The sequence below is a fragment of the Macaca mulatta genome, chromosome 15 (assembly GCF_049350105.2).
Source record: "Macaca mulatta isolate MMU2019108-1 chromosome 15, T2T-MMU8v2.0, whole genome shotgun sequence".
NCBI lineage: Eukaryota > Metazoa > Chordata > Mammalia > Primates > Cercopithecidae > Macaca > Macaca mulatta.
This window is the reverse complement of record NC_133420.1, coordinates 118,670,316-118,687,785: the sequence shown is the minus strand read 5'-3', so window position 1 is coordinate 118,687,785 and position 17,470 is coordinate 118,670,316. Positions and strand designations below refer to the sequence as shown.

General features: G+C 49.2%; 1 long non-coding RNA gene across 1 annotated transcript; it reads right to left on the bottom strand.

The window, feature by feature from the left end:
* Positions 1-6,393: 6,393 nt before the first annotated feature.
* Positions 6,394-12,921, bottom strand: LOC106993825 (uncharacterized). The gene is made up of 2 exons (XR_013405123.1): positions 12,759-12,921; positions 6,394-7,520 (listed from the first exon to the last, which is right to left on the bottom strand). It is a non-coding gene; the product is annotated as an uncharacterized LOC106993825 (long non-coding RNA).
* Between the last annotated feature and the right edge of the window lie 4,549 nt (positions 12,922-17,470).

Here is a 17,470-nt window from a genome sequence, read left to right as displayed (position 1 = left end):
TCCATGGTTCAGGGATACTACATATTTCCTCCTGACACTTATAAAGGTGTATTTCATGGAAGAGCTATGTAGTAAATCCTAATTAATACACTTAAAGAATTTTTTAGGCTGAGTGCAGTGGCTCACACCTGTAATCCAAGCACACTGGGAAGCCGAGGCAGCGGAATCACCTGAGGTCAGGAGTTCGAGACCAGTCTGGCCAACATGGTGAAACCCTGTCTCTACTAAAAATACAAAAATTAGCCGGGCGTGGTGGCCCACGCCTGTAATCCTAGCTACTAGGGAGGCTGAGGCAGGAGAATCACTTGAACCCGGGAGGCAGAGGTTGCAGTGAGCCGAGATCATGCCATTGCACTCCAGCTTGGGTAATAAGAGCGAAATTCCGTCTCAAAAAAAGAAAGAATTTTTAATCAAACGATCTGGCTTATTATTTTTGAATATATTACTTAAGTCTTCCTTCAGGACCCAGACAAAATTCCCATGGGATATCCACACATATACCCCTTCCCCGTCCCCCGCCCCCCTACCAACAGCCGGCTTCTCCCCTTCCGGGCACACACAATGCACAGGCCGTATTCTGCCCATATGTTCTTTGGCTTCATTTTCTCATACACAGATCAAGACCAGAACCAGCCGCTTGTTAAAGGATTTCAAGATGTTTAGCATATGCATGAGGAAGAAACACCCAGGGCCTGGAAGATGACTAGATTACCCATTTTCTTCTTACCTGTTTATTGAGTAATGGGCGGTAACTGCTTTCAGCCTGTAAGTAGGCAGTCGACTGATGCAAGATGACTCTTGAAATAAAAATAACTTCTAAAATGTGTTTAAATTGTCCCTGGATCTCTTTAATCAATGTGTGTATTAGCCCATTTTGCATTGCTAAAGGAATTCTTCAGACTGGAGGATTTCTAAAGAAAAGAGGTTTCTGGGCTCACAGTTCTGCAGGCTGTATAAGCATGGTACCTGCATCTGCTCGGCCTCTGGGGAAGCCTCAGGACACTCACTCATGGCGGAAGATGAGCAGGGAGCAAGTGTGTCACGTGATAAGAGAGGAAGCAAAGGAGATGCCAGGCTCTTTTAAACAGCCAGCTCTTGCATGAATTAATAGAGCAAGAATTGACCCATTACCACAGGGAGACCACCAAGCCCTTCTGGAGGGATCCACTCCTGTGACACCTCCCACCACGCCCCACCTCCAACTTTGAGGATTATATTTTAACGTGAAATGTGGAGGGGTCAAGGTCCAAACCATGTCACTCTGACTGTAAATTGAGCTCAGAACCAAGCACATTCTGTCAGGCCTCTGAGCCCAAGCCAAGCCATCGCATCCCCTGTGACTTGCACGTATATGCCCAGATGGCCTGAAGTAACTGAAGAATCACAAAAGAAGTGAAAATGTCCTGCCCGGCCTTTAACTGATGACATTCCACCACAAAAGAAGTGAAAATGGCTGGTCCTTGCCTTAAGTGATGACATTTCCTTGTGAAAGTCCTTTTCCTGGCTCACCCTGGCTCAAAAAGCTCCCTCACTGAGTACCTTGTGACCCCCACTCCTGCCCACCAGAGAACAACTCCCCTTTGACTGTCATTTTCCTTTACCTACCCAAATCCTATAAAATGGCCCCACCCTTATCTCCCTTCGCTGACTCTCTTTTCGGACTCAGCCCGCCTGCACCCAGGTGATTAAAAAGCTTTATTGCTCACACAAAGCCTGTTTGGTGGTCTCTTCACATGGACACGCATGACACATTCTTTCTTTTATTTGCTTGCCACTGCTTCCATTTTGTTACAAAACAGCCCTTACAGAATATCAAATTGGCCGGGCGTGGTGGCTCATGCCTGTAATCCCAACACTTTGAGAGGCTGAGGTGGGTGGATTGCCTAAGGCCAGGAGTTCGAGACCAGCCTGGCCAACATGGTGAAACCCCATCTCTACTAAAAATACAAAAAATGAGCCGAGTGTGATGGCACGTGCCTGTAGTCCCACCTACTCAGGGGGCTGAGGTAGGAGAATCACTTGACCCGGGAGGTGGAGGTTGCAGTGAGCCCAGATCGCGCCACTGCACGCCAGCCTGGTGACACAGAGAGAAACTCTGTCTCAAATATATATGATATATATGTTACATACATGATATATGTTACATATATGATATATATTATATATGATATATGTGATATGTTATATATGAGATATGTTATATATATGCTATATATCAAACTGTCTTTTTTTTTTTTTTTTTTTTTGAGACGGAGTCTCGCTCTGTTACCCAGGCTGGACTGCAGTGGCCAGATCTCAGCTCACTGCAACCTCCGCCTCCCGGGTTTACACCATTCTCCTGCCTCAGCCTCCCGAGTAGCTGGGACTACAGGCGCTCGCCACCTCGCCCGGCTAGATTTTTGTATTTTTTAGTAGAGACGGGGTTTCACCGTGTTAGCCAGGATGGTCTCGATCTCCTGACCTCGTGATCCGCCCGTCTCGGCCTCCCAAAGTGCTGGGATTACAGGCTTGAGCCACCGCGCCCGGCCCAAACTGTCTTTTTAGAACTCTCAGTCTTTAGTTACAAAAGTGAGACTTCCAAATTTAAAGGTAGATCTTTAAAAAAATCAGATCTGGGAGAGAAGTGGAGAAAACAATTGGGCTAACTCCCAAACATACATCTATTGTTTCTTGTGCTTGTATTATAAAGGCGGGTCAGGTAAAACCAGAGGTGTTGATGTGGCAGGATTGACCACTGAGTTATTTGTGGTGAAGGAAATTGAAGAAATAAGAGGAAAGACAAACCACTGATTTTTCTCTAAAACAAGACTCTCAAAAATGGAAACTCATTTCTTCGAAGAAGCGGCGGGATTTTTTATTCTGCGCAAGCTCTGTGGGTAGCCTGGTTGAAGAGCCGCGCACATTGACTTGAGGGAAGGCTGAGGTGGGCAGATCACCTGAGGTCAGGAGTTTGAGACCAGCCTGGTCAACGTGATGAAATCCTGTTTCTACTAAAAATACAAAAATTAGCCGGGCGTGGCAGCAGGCTCCTGTAATCTTAGCTACTCGGGAGGCTGAGGCAGGGAGAATTGCTTGAATCTGGGAGGCAGAGGTTGCAGTGAGCCAAGATTTCCCTGTTGCACTCCAGCCTAGATGACAAAGTGAGACTCTGTCTCAAAAAAAAAAAAAAGAATTGATAGCCAGGCAAGGTGGCTCACGCCTACAATCCCAGCACTTTGGGAGGCCAAGGCAGGAGGATCGCTTAAGCCCAGGAGTTCGACACCAGCCTGGGCAACATGGCAAGAGCTCATCTCGAGTTATTTAAAAAAAAAAAAAAAAAAAGAGGCTAGGCACAGTGGCTTGCGCCTGTAATCCCAGCACTTTGGGAAGCCAAGGTGGGTGGGAGGTCAGGAGTTCGAGACCAGCCCGTCTCTACTAAAAATAGAAAAATTAGCCAGGCGTGGTGGTGGGTGCCTGCAATCCCAGCTACTTGGGAGCCTGAGGTGGTAGGAGAATCGCTTGAACCCGGGAGGCTGAGGTTGCAGTGAGCCGAGAACGTGCCACTGCACTCCATCCTGGGCGACAGAGCAAGACTCTGTCTCAAAAATAAATAAATAAATAAATATTAAATTAAATTAAATTAAATTAAAAGAATAAAAAAAAAAGATAATGCCTGTTGACCAGGGCTTCACTGGACTTTTGGCTGAAACAATTACACATGGCCCCCCATGTGGGGTCTCTGCATGGACTAGTTTGGGCTTCTTCATGACACAGCTTCCCAAGAAAACCAGGTGGCAATAACCTTCTTTTATGACCTCATTTTAGAAGCTGCAGAGAATCAACTTCATCCTAGTCAATCCCATGCAAATCTAAGGGGAGAAAACAGAGACTCTAGTTTTCAAGTGTCAAAATTATTGCAAGAAGAGGGTATAGAGTTAGAGATATTGTAGTAGCCAACATTGGAAAAATCTAATATGCCCTTAACAGGAAATGAGAAAACAGCAATCAACTTTGAAAGCTGGAAAAATCAAGAAGAGTAATGATTAATTTTGCAAACCTAAGAAAGATTTTTTTTTTTTTTTTTTGAGACAGAGTCTCACTCTGTTGCCCAGACTTGGAGTGCAATGGCACAATCTCGGCTCACTGCAACCTCCACCTCCCAGGTAGAGACGGGGTTTCACCGTGTTAGCCAGGATGGTCTCGGTCTCCTGACCTTGCGATCCACCCGTGTCGGCCTCCCAAAGTGCTGGGATTACAGGCGTGAGCCACCACACCCGGTGTCATTTGCCTTTCAAGTTCTGTGTATCCCATCTTCCATTAATAGCAGAGTTGGCTCTTTTCTATTGTTTTTCTTATTTTTATGCTTTTCTCTTTTTATGTATTTCTTTATGCTTTTATTTCCCCCTAACTGAGCTGGTCACTCACAGGCCATCTTGTAGTTCAGAAACCAGGCTCCATGAGAGAAGAAAGCTGGTCCAGGTCCCTATGTCAAGAAAGTGTGGGAGCCAGAATTGAAACCCAGGCCTGTGGAGGGAAGAGCCTGCAAGGGCCCTTCTCAGATCAGACAACATCTCGGTTCAGAAAGAGCCTAGGAAGTGAAGGGGATGCTTCAGGGGGCTGCTAAAGTTCCCAAAGGCCATGGAAAAGCAAGCTGACTGCTGCCCATTCCCGCTGCCGGGCAGCTCTGCTCTCATGCCTTCTTGTGGCATTGGCAATGAGATATCCAGAACCTCTCCTCACTCAACAGATTCCTGAAAGTGATCACGGTACACTGGACTGTGGGACTCTGCCTTCCAGGATCTCACAGTCTGGTGGGAAATCTTATAGCCTGCTTCAGCTTAGACTGTCATTTTAGGAAGGTAAGTGGCCATAGATGTGCAGGAGCTGCAACTCCAAAGATGTCTACTGATGAACACATGAGCCCTTCGGCATCAGAGCCTGCAGCACTGATGTAGGTCCAGTGTTGGACTTCAGGCTGTGTAGCCAGAGCCTGACAGCCAGGAGCCCCACCCCACCGACCAATCCCTGCATCAGACAAATGGGGAGGAGAGATGGATTACATGCACAATTACATGTCAGTTACATGCTCAATGCCCGAATGTGTCAGCTCTTTCCTAACTTCCCAGGTTGATAAGGTAACCTGGGGATAAAACATGGGAGTATGGTGACTCACGCCTGTAATCCCAGCACTTTGGGAGGTTGAGGCAGGAGGATCACTTGAGTTCGAGATCAGCCTGGCCAATATGGCTAAACCCCGTCTCTACTAAAAATATAAAAATTAGCCTGGTGTGGTGGCACATGCCTGTAATCCCAGCTACTCGGGAGGCTGAGGCAGGATAATCACTTGAAATCGGGAGGCGGAGGTTGCAGTGAGCTGAGATCATGCCACTGCACTCCAGCCTGGGCGACACAGGGAGACTTGTCTCAAAACAATAACAACAACAACAACAACAAAACAGGCTAGGTGCAGTGGCTCACGCCTGTAATCCCAGCACTTTGGGAGGTTGAGGCAGGTGGCTCACCTGAGGTCAAAAGTTTGAGACCAGCCTGGCCAACATGGTGAAACCCTGTCTCTACTAAAAATACAAAAATTAGCCGGGTGTGGTGGCACACGCCCGTAATCCCAGCTACTCGGGAGGCTGAGGCAGGAGAATTGCTTGAACTTGGCAGGCGGAGGTTGCAGTGAGCCGAGATCATGTCATTGCATTCCAATTGCATTCCAGCCTGGGTTACAAGAGCAAGACTTTGCCTCAAAAACAAAACAAAACAAAAAACATGGTAGTGACAAGCATTCCTGTGGACAAGCAGCACTGAGCTTGGCTTCTGGTTTTAGACTGTGTCAGGTCACTTGTCTCCCTAATTTCATCTCTGACTTACACCAGATCCTTATTCAGTAACCCCAAAGGTGTGGTCTCCTGAAAAAATGAAAGGGGTCTTTATTTCCTGGACGACGAGGGAGCACTGTCCACCCTCCCTGTCAGGTGAATCACCTTTGTGCTGGCGTTCTCCCCTTCCTCCATCCCCCTTCTCTCTTTCCGTCTCCCTCTCTCTCAGCATGACTGGACAAACGTTGCACGGGGCAGAAACACTATATGCTAGACCCTGTGAACCCTTAGACAGAAGAAATGTATTTCTTTCTCTCTACTCAGACCCACCCTTAAATTTTACCGTGGAGATTACTGTTAGGCCCCGAAAGGTGAGTGGCAGGGAGGGGACTGTTTCAGAAAACTGCCCAGCGGCAGGGACAGGCTCAACCTCCAGAAAGAACTCCATCTGGCTGGACGCGGGGAAAAGAAGGTTGGTTAAAGCTGCAGAAGCAAGGACGGATCAGGGAGCAGCACAAACGCCAGGCCGGGAGAAGTCACCAGGAGGCAGAGAAGAGGGAGCATCAGCGGGACACAGAAATGGCGAGTAGAAATCATTGCTCTTTACTGATTACAAAATAATACATTTCTACGAAGTTGTCCTCACCTTGCCGTGCCCCTTCTCTCTAGTGGACCTTGTACATTGTAAGTGCTCCATGTTTACACGGTTAATAAATGGAAGGACAGACGAGTTTATAAAGTCAATCCTTTCTTATCCTATCTAAGGAAAACCCCTAGGTCTCATGCACCCCGAGGCCCTTCCGCCCTAACAGCTTCATTTCCCTGAAAAGTACGTCTGGGACCCTTTCTATGACAAAGTTATATAAATCGTGATATTCCTCTTCAGTTTCCCTAACGTGAACTCTCACGATGAGCCCTAGCGTGGTTCATCTGTCTCCCATCGCCCGACACTGACAGGTCATTTCCAGGGGTTTGCTGTGCAGCCCCGAGAGGTGCAGACCCCACAGCCGCCGCTGGGGCGGGGATGCTGGGGCCTCCCGCGCGGGTTGGATTCAGGAGGAAGAGAATGAATCTGCTCCTAGCGCTCAGCGAGACCCTGCGAAGGCTGTGGCTGTGGCTGCCGCCAGGAAAGAGCCCAGGACGCGGGGTGGGGCCAGAGCTGCTGGGGCGGGGACGGAGAGGGTTCGTCCCAGGTCCCCGAGCACCCAGGCGCCTCCCCTGGCTCCCAGCCCCACCTCGGCTGCTGCTCTGCGGCGGGAAGGCGCGGCCCTGGCTCCCGCAGGACCCAGGCCCCGGGCGCGAAGAGCAAGCCCGGTGCCCCGGAACGAACTTGCCCAGCACTGTCAGCTTCCAGGTGCGGCAAGGGCTGGTGGCAAGTGGGACCTGGAAGCAGTGCTGAGCCCGAGGTCAGAGAGCGTCTGCGTAAGGCTGGCCCGGCGCGCTGACTGCCATCTCCTGGTCAGCGGGGGCCACATTGGCGCCCGGGACACCAGCGTGCCCCCAGAGGAGAGTTTGGCCCGAAGCGACCCCCGATTCCCAAGAGAAGCTGCCCACGTTGCTCGGGACCCCTGGGAAGCCCTGCTGGCAGGAGTAGTCAGGGGCCAGCACACCGCACTGACCGGGGCCTAGGATCGGGGTCTGCGCCCAGGCTGCCTCCACGCTGGGCCTCCTCTGGCTTCTCTTCGGTATACGAGCTCTCCGGTTCTGAAACCAAACCTGGGAGGGCACGAAGGAGAGACGGAGATGGGGAGGGAAGGAGAGAGAGGGAAAAAAGGCATTTTCTAATCAAGCCCATTCCCATAATTATCACCAAGTAGCATGTGACTGGGGTTAAACACCTACCAAATAAAACAACCCCTGGAGCCCAGAGCAGGAGCAAACTCCTTGGCCAGGCTGATTCAAACCTCTCCGTGTGGCCCACCTTCCTTCCAGCCAACTCTCCCCAAAGCCCCACCTTGCGGCCGCACGGCTGTCCTGCGCCCCAGCCCTTCTGAGTGTCCTGTGTGCCGACACCTTCCTGGGACCGCTTCTCTACCTGCCAAATGCAGTTTATCCTTTGCTATCCCTGTCCTCTCTCAAAAACACCTCTTCTGTTCTATCAGACAGATTTTGTTTTTGTTTTTAAAGCCGTGAGGATCTTTGCCTTCTTAAAACATTGTTATTCATCGTGTAACTGCCCCCCTTTTAAACATACATTCAGTATTATCAAAGACGTTATTAAAAACGTACCGTGTCCTGCCCAGCCCCGGGAAGAAGGCGAGGGCCTGACTATACAAACTGACACCACGTGGGCCAGGCCACCTGCAACACCAGGACCTGGACCCATGCCTCTGCAGCCTCTGCGCGGAACTGCTCTCCCCTGCTTTTCACTTACACACCCTCTTCGCTTCCTTCCAACCCAGAACCAACGAAGGAAAGCTAGATGTGCTGCCCTACCAATCCCATAGAATGACCCGGACTAGTCGGCCACCTCAGCTCCCCCAGGCCCACAGCCTCCCTCAGAGCCTTCCTGGGACTTCCCTTGTCCCAGGATGCAGCTTCCCACTCCTAGACCTGCTGGGAATCTCTGCAAACGCCAGCAGTGACTGACTCCCTTGCAGTAGCAAGATCTGAATAAACAGCTTTTGCAGCCCTGCAGGGTGGCTCATGCCTGTAATCCCAGCACTTTGGGAGGCCAAAACGGGTGGGTTGTTTGAGATCAGGAGTTCAAGACCAGCCCCGTCAACATGGGGATAAACTTATGTCTACTGAAAATACAAAAATGAGCTGGGCATGGTGGTGGGTGCCTGTAATCTCAGCTACTCGGGAGACTAAGGCAGGAGAATCAGTTGAGCCTGGGAGGCTGAGGTTGCAGTGAGCCAAGATTGCTCCACTGCACTCCAGCCTGGGCCACAGAGCAAGACACTGTCTCAAAAAACAAAACAAAAACAGCTTTTGCCTGTTCTCATGGGGGCGGTCTCATGTCCACAACAGCAATGCATAAAATAGACACCCCTCTGAGTAAATGCCTCTTGCCACCACAAATATCTTAGTTCAGTTTCTTTTCTTTCTTTCCTTTCCTTTTTTTTTTTTTCCTGAGACATTGGTTGTCTTACTCTATTGCCCTGGAGTGCAGTGGCCCCATCTCAGCTCACTGCTACCTCGACCTCCGGGATTCAAGAGATTCTCCTGTCTCAGCCTTCCAAGTAGCTGGTATTACAGGTATGTACCACCACGTCTGGCTAATTTTTGTATTTTTAGTAGACATAAGGTTTCACCATGTTGGCCAGCTGATCTTGAACTCCTGACTTCAGGTGATCTGCCTGCCTGGGCCTCCCAAAGTGCTGGGATTACAGGCGTGAACCACTGCACCCAGCTTTAGTTCAGTTTCAGTCCCTGTGGGTTCCTTCTTTGATTCTATCTCAGGCAAATATATCCTGTGTGCAAAACACACATCTCCTTTTCCCAAACAAAATATCCTGTGTGCAAAACACACGTCTCCTTTCCCAAAACAGTCAGCCCCTTCTCCTCCTGAATTTTGGGGCAGGGCATCAAAATCACTCAAAAAGTTGAGTCATGAGTCCTGGGAGGGCTCAGCCAGGCCCCTAGGAACACAAGGGCAGCCTCTTCCCTGTCCCAGCCTCCAAGCAGCTCCAAAGGCCTCAGACTGAGCAGTGCAGTGACAACACAAACAACTCACCTGCTGATTACAAGACAAAGACCCGGCCGGGCGCGGTGGCTCAAGCCTGTAATCCCAGCACTTTGGGAGGCCGAGACGGGCGGATCACGAGGCCAGGAGATCGAGAGACGATCCCGGCTAACACGGTGAAACCCCGTCTCTACTAAAAAATACAAAAAAACTAGCCGGGCGAGGTGGCGGGCGCCTGTAGTCCCAGCTACTCGGGAGGCTGAGGCAGGAGAACGGCGTAAACCCGGGAGGCGGAGCTTGCAGTGAGCTGAGATCCGGCCACTGCACTCCAGCCTGGGTGACAGAGCAAGACTCCGTCTCAAAAAAAAAAAAAAAAAAAAAAAGACAAAGACCCAATTCTCAGCCTGGCATTCCGGTAACCTCTGGACACACCCAGCCCCAGCCAGCCCAGCTGCTGGCTGCTCACCAAACCCAGCCTGCCTTCCTCCCTCAGGGCCTTTGCTTTAGGAACTTTTAAGGATTTGAAAAGAAAGAAAATTTTTTATTTAATTTTTTTCTTTTTTTTTTTTTTGAGACGGAGTCTTGCTTTTGTTGCCCAGGCTGAAGTGCAGTGGTGTGATCTCCGCTCACCGCAACCTCTGCCTCTGGATTCAAGGGATCCTCCTGCCATAGCCTTCCAAGTAGCTGGGATTACAGGCGCCTGCCACCACGCTCAGCTAATTTTTTTTTTATTTTTTAGTAAAGATGGGGTTTCACCATTTTGGCAGGCTGGTATCAAACTCCTGACCTCAGGTGATCCACCCACTCCCAAAGTGCTGGGATTACAGGCATGAGCCACCATGTCTGGCTATTTAAATTTTTTAAAAGGGCCTCTGCAAGCACAGAGCTGTCTTCCTATGCAGCAAACTCTGCCAGACCCTCGGGGTCAAATTACCTGTGTCTCCCAAGTGCCCCCTGAAGGGACATGCAGTGTCACATCTAAGCTGCAGGATTTTGAGGTTTCCCATTTCAGTTCCAGGAAATACGAGCAAGAGCCAGCCATAACCCCAAACCATTTACTGAACTTTTGAGGCCAGTTCTTTTGTCTGTAAAGTGGTCATGAAATCACACCCACCTAGTAGGGGTGTTTGGGCTTCCAGGACACAAGGAGTGGAAAGTCTGTGGGTGCTGTGATAAAGATCTAGCGGGCTGGGGGTGCTGTGATAAAGATCCAGCGGACTGCGGACTCCCTCCCGCACAGTTGCATTTTCCTACGGCCAGCAGATAAGGCTGTCATCCTCTTTGCTTCCAACCCTTAGGGCTAGCTCAACTTTCCTGTCTCCTAGCAAACACTTTGTAAAGTTGGATCAGGAGAGATCCACAGGAAAGAAGCTATGGAAATTACTCTACTACTAATTCCAACATTTAAAAACCCTACCCCGTCCCCACCCTCACCCTGCTCTACCATGTTCTTGATTCTCTGGTCAAACCTTTCCCCTCTAGGTTGTGTTGGTTTAAATATCTCTGGGGTTATATAGATTTTTTAAATAAAATTCTTCACAGAGCACCTTGCACGTAGCAAATCCTCAGTAGATGTTCATTCTTACTTGGTTAGGTCCTGACTTATTGCACCATCTTTAACAAGCACCTCTCAAAGGCAAGAAGGAAGAAAAAAGGGAATAGAAACAATAGCTGCCTGGGAGAAGCTCTCAGATGACTAGGGAGATGGGGGCTGATGGCTGGAGGAGGGGGTGTCACAATAGCAGACAGAGAAGACGGGGTGAGATAGGTCACCCCTTGCCCCTGTGAGGCAGGTGTGGATGATTTAACTCTGCTGCACCTGAGAACCGCCTGGGGGAATCTCAGAACTCCCTGGGCCCAGGGCTTGAGGCCTAGACTAGTAAATTGGACACGCATTGTACAGCTTAGTCCACAGTAAGGCTTTCCAGTTGATGACAACGAGCAGTCACAGCCAAAAGCCCCATGTGTAGGGCCTGAGGTCTGCGTGCTGGAGTCACATGGAGCTGAAACGCTTAGACATGCCTGGGCCAGGCTCCCAAAGATTCTGATTCCAGTGCTTTGGGGCGGGGCACTGATGGAGTCTAGAGTTGAAAAGCTTTGGTCCAGTCCTAGCTACACATCAGAATCACCTGGCGAGCTTCTCAAGTAACCTGTGCGTTCTCAGCCTCCACTCTCAGGGACTCAGAGAGTTCATTTTGGGCAGCCACTGTCAAACTTGGCTGCACGCGTCAATCACCTGGGGGCAGGGAGATGAAAATTCCCAGGCTGCACCAGACTCATCACCTCAGACCTCCTGGGATACAGACTCGGTGCCCTGAATGACTACAATGTGCCTCGAGGCTGAGACCCAGAGGACCAAATCCCATGCGAGCCCTGGGAGCATCAGGGATCCCCCCACTTCCAGGGGTTCCTGTGAGGCTACAACTGTGTCTGTATCACACTCAGTGATTTGCCTCTGCCTTTTCACTCCCTATTCTCTGAGTGGATTTTTCCAGAGGCTGCATGAGGTGGGGCAAGGATGAAATTCGCAACATCTGAGAATTTTCTATTCCCTAGTCTTCTGATGCCATTTCTCTTGCTACATGTTCTGGCCTTGACGATACAGTTGATTTTCTTGAAAAAAATGTTACTTAGGTTATGATGTAATAGGTTTTTTGTTTTTTTTTTTTTAGTGTATTAGTGAAAACTTTCCAGTTTTACATTATTTTTGTTTGTTCGCTATTTGCTTTCTTTTCTTTTCTTTTTTTTTTTTTTTTTTTGAGACAGGATCTCCCCGTGTCACCTAGGCTGGAGTATAGTACCAAAATCACAGCTCGCTGCAGCCTCAACCTCTTGGGCTCAGGTGATCCTCCCACTTCAGCCTCCTGAGTAGCTGGGACCACAGGTGCATGCCACCACACTCAGCTAACTTTTGGTGTTTTCTTTTTTTTGTAAAGATAAGGTTTCACCATGTGGCCCAAGCTGGTCTCAAACTTTTGGACTCAAGTGATCCATTCACCTTCACCTCCCAAACTGCTGGGATTGCATGCATAAGCCACTGCACCCAGCCCAGTTTGGCAACTTTAATTTGTAATATGGTAACTATTTGACAGCTATAACCCACATAAACCAATTTAGACACCACCCTTTCCAGAGTTGTAACCTAAATTACTAAACCTTGCTTATCTTTATTTTCCCAATCCAGTGAATGCGGATAATACTGACCTCACAGGGATATTGAGAAAATTAACTCAAAAATGGTTTTTAAGCCTGTGGAAAAACAGACGTACAATATATGCTCCCTCTTCCCAGTTAGAGAGACAGAAATAGCTACATTTATACTTTACCTGGATTTGTGGCTCGGGAATCTGTGTTTTTCTGGCCAGTTCTTCTCTGACAGTAATTCCAGGATAGGGGTCTGTTTGGAAGGCCTCTATAAGAATCATGTATTGATATTTGTCAAACTTGGTCCTCCTGCGCCTCCGGCCTCGCTCAGGTTCTGCGACAGCTACACAGCGTGAGGCAAGAGAAGGAACACTCAGAGGACCGCTGGCTGAGCTGTGAGATCCAAGACTTTACCTCCTATCCCAGCTCAGCAGAGGGCCCGCAGCCTCCCCAAAGGAAGGGATCTGCTGCCCTGCACGAAGCTTAGGCCACTTGGTAGGGGCCTCCTCACTCTCCCCTGCCATGTGGGTTGTGTTGTATTCCTCTGAGTGAATTCTATTTTGAGCTGAGTCACAAGTCAATAGTGAGTCCAAATATGATGGACTCGGCATCCACCCCAAAATGCTGCCACTGGGCCCCTCTGCAGAATCCCGTGAAATGGACTCAGGCTGTGCCCAGACTCCCTTCAGCTCCAACTCGGGGGTTCTACCTGCATGTCTTATGGATACCAGAAAAGTCAGAGCACCCCAAACAGTTTGGGAGCATCTGAAACAAGGCCGGGCGCGGTGGCTCAAGCCTGTAATCCCAGCACTTTGGGAGGCCGAGACGGGCGGATCACGAGGTCAGGAGATCAAGACCATCCTGGCTAACACGGTGAAACCCCGTCTCTACTAAAAAAAAAAAGTACAAAAAACTAGCCGGGCGAGGTGGCGGGCGCCTGTAGTCCCAGCTACTCCGGAGGCTGAGGCAGGAGAATGGCGGGAACCCGGGAGGCGGAGCTTGCAGTGAGCTGAGATCTGGCCACTGCACCCCAGCCTGGGCGACAGAGCGAGACTCCGTCTCAAAAAAAAAAAAAAAACAGTTTGGGAGCATCTGAAACGTAAAATATAGCTACAATGTTCAGACACATGTCCAGACACTGATGTGAGTGAGATGGACTCTTACAGGGCTCCTCCTAACAAGCACTGTTTGCCCATAAGTTACTTTTGTCCTTTGCTAAGACCCAAAATATACAAATATTAAGAGATGCCAGAAAACAAAACATAAGTAAATTTTTGTGTTTAATGGGAGAAAAACCTAAAATCGAGATGTTGTTATGCATTACTTTGTATTTTCCCTTACGACCCGGGAAAGCCCCAGCCCTCAATTTGAGCCTTGGGCCCCCTGAGTCCATCAGACTTGAACTCAGTATTAACTGGTGACTCAGCTCAAAATAGAATTCACTTAGAGGAATGAAACACAACCCAAGCAAAGAAGCTAAGGCTGCCTTCCCCTGAAAGACCTCCCTTTCGTAGCAGAGGAGAAAGTGCCTCTGCCCAAATCCAGAGCTCCCAGGAGTGCCGCCCCGCCCTGCAAAAGGGAAATTTTCCACTTTTCTGCACTTTCCATTTTGAAAAAGAACTGCACCACGCATGGATGTCTTCCACTTTTTGAACTCATCGAAGGTGGCTTTAAGGGTTTGGCTTGATTTCTCAGCCTTTATCTTTTAAGCCTTCTTTTTTTTATTGTTTTTTGTTTGTTTGTTTTTAATCAAGACAGGGTCCCACTTTATCGCCCAGGCTAGAGTGCAGTGGCATGATCACAGGTAATTGCAGCCTTGACCTTCTGGGCTCAAGCGATCCTCCCACCTCAGCCTCCCAAGTAGCTGGGATTAGAGATGCACACCACACCTGGCTAATTTAAAAAAAAAAAAAAAACTTTTGTAGAGGCTGGGCGCGTTGGCTCATGCCTGTAATCCCAGCACTTTGGGAGGCCGAAGTGGGTGGATCACGAGGTCAGGAGATCGAGACCATCCTGGCTAACACGGTGAAACCCTGTCTCTACTAAACGTACAAAAAATTAGCTGGGCGTGGTGGCGGGCACCTGTAGTCCCAGCTACTTGGGAGGCTGAGGCAGGAGAATGGCGTGAACCCAGGAGGCGGAGCTTGCAGTGAGCTGAGATCATGCCACTGCACTCCAGCCTGGGCAACAGTGCAAGACTCCGTCTCAAACAAACAAACAAAAAAAGCTTTTGTACAGACAACATCTCACTATTTGCCCAGGCTGGTCTTGAGCTCCTGAGCCTTCCCCTTTTTAAGCCTCAGCACTGAATGTCATGTTAGACAGTAAACTTTAAGCTAGCCACATCAGGCAGGACCTGCCACTGACAGTCCACGATACGTCACCAAAAGAGAGGCTTCGAGCCAGTTCCCCAGCTTCTCCCACTTCCAGAAAGGAAGCCCTCCTGACCCTCAGAAAGAACTCACTGTCTGAAGCCATGAGCCGAGCTCGCTGTCCACTGGGAGCGTCAGTGGAAACAGATTACCTCCTGGAAGGCTTGTTAAAATGCTCCAAGGGACCCACCCAGGTAAGCCCCTTGTTATCACATTGCAAGGTCCGCCTCCCTAATACTGTCGTTCTCTGGGAAGGGATGTTCCCAAGAGCGGTCAACGAACACTTTTCTAGCTTCCCTTGAGAGCATAGAGATTTTTCTTCATCTGCTCCCCTGGCCTTGCAGAATTGTTGAGATGAGCATGCCTAAATCAGGGCTTCGAGAAATATTACGTAAGATTACCAAGGATGGCTCAGAGTAGTGTAGAACCAATCTGAACATCATTAGTCATCAGGGAGTGTTGTTTTGAAGGGCATGTCCATACATGAATTAGTTACAGATGGAAAAGGAAACATCTTTGCATCCCAAATGTGTCCCTCCTGTCCTCGTTGGGTGCTGCAGACTCCAAGAGAACATGCCCTGGAGGAGAGTTGAGCTTCAGCGTCACTCGGTTACATGGAACTCTCCACTGCTCCGTTTCCTCATCCCAGTCCTCATTATTACCATGTACCCCACGTGATGTTTTCATCATGAAATGAGCTCTTACAAAGCAGCGACCGTTGTGCCCACCGTTGTGCCTACCTAGCACACAGATGGTGGTGAGTCAAGAATCAGATTCGTGCCATATCAGAGCCTGTTTCTCTTGAATTTGGATGGACTGATCAAGTTCCAGGGTTTCCTAGTAGCATGTAAACTGAAGTAAATAGAACAATGCTGGCCGGGCATGGTGGCTCACACCTCTAATCCCAGCACTTTGGGAGGCCGAGGCAGGCAGATCACTTTAGGTCAGGAGTTTGAGACTAGCCTAGCCAACATGGTAAAACCCCCATCTCTACTAAAAATACAGTAATTGGCCTGGCACCATGGCTCACGCCTGTAATCCCAGCACTTTGGGAGGCCAAAGAGGGTGGATCACCTGAGGTCAGGAGTTCAAGACCAGCCTGGCTGACATGGTGAAACCCAATCTCTACTAAAAATACAAAAATTAGCCAGGTGTAGTGGTGAGCGCCTGTAGTCCCAGCTACTCGGGAGGCTGAGGCAGGAGAATGGCGTGAACCCTGGAGGCAGAGCTTGCAGTGAGCCAAGACCGCGCCACTGTACTCCAACCTGGGCGAAAGTGCAAGACTTTGTCTCAAAATAAATAAATAAATAAATAAATAAATAAATAAATACCAAAAGGAAATCATGTTCTTTGCAGTAACATGGATACAGCTGGACACCATTATCTTAAGCAAATTAATGCAGAAACAAAACCAAATACCTTGTGTTCTCTCTGTTAAGTGGGAGCTAAATATTGGGCTCACATGGACACAAAGATGGGAACAATAAACACTGGGGACTCCAAAAGGTGGGAGGAAAGGGGGCAAAAAATTATCCATCAGGGACTGTTCACACTTGGTTGATGGGATCATTAGAAGCCCAAACCTCGGCTGGGCATGGTTGCTCACACCTGTAATCCCCAGCATGTTTGGAGGCAGAGGCGGGAGGATCACCTGAGGTCAGGAGTTCAAGACCAGCCTGACCAACATGGTGAAACTCTGTCTACTAAAAATGCAAAAATTAGCCGGGTGTGCTGGCGGGTGCCTGTAGTCCCAGCCACTTGGGAGGCTAAGGCAGGAGAGGCGGAGGTTGCTGAGATGGCGCCACTGCACTCAAGCCTGGGAAACAGAGCAAGGCTCCGTCTAAAAATAAAAATAAAAAAAATCACCAATAGGCCAAGCGTGGTGGCTTGTGCCTGTAATCCCAGCACTTGGGAGGCCAAGGTGGGTGAATCACTTGAGGCCAGGAGTTTGAGACCAGCCTAACCAACATGGTGAAACCACCATCTCTACTAAAAATATGAAAATTAGCTAGGTGTGGTGGCGCGTGCCTGTAATCCCAGCTACTTGGAGGCTGAGGCACAAGAAATGCTTGAACCTGGGAGGCGGAGGTTGCAGTGAGCTGAGATTGTGCCACCGCACTGCAGCCTGGGTGACAGAGCAAGACTCTGTCTCAAAAACAAGAAAGGAGAGAGAGAGAGAGAGAAACAGAGAGAGAGAGAGAGAGAGAGAGAGAGAGAGAAAGGACGTTTTTCACAAAATAAATGAGGGTAAAACATTTTCTTTTCTTTTCTTTTTTTTTTTTTTTTTTTGAGACAGGGTCTCCTCTGTCACCCAGGCTGGAGTACAGTGGTGCGATCACAGCTTACTGTAGTCTCGACCTCTGGGGCTCAAGCAATCCTTTCACCTCAGCCTTCTGAGCAGCTGGGACTACAGGCATGTGCCACCATACTTGGATAATTTTTGTTGTTGTTGTTTTGTAGAGACAAAGTCTCACTATGTTACCCAGGCTGGTTTTGAACTCCTGGGCTCAAGCAACCCTCCT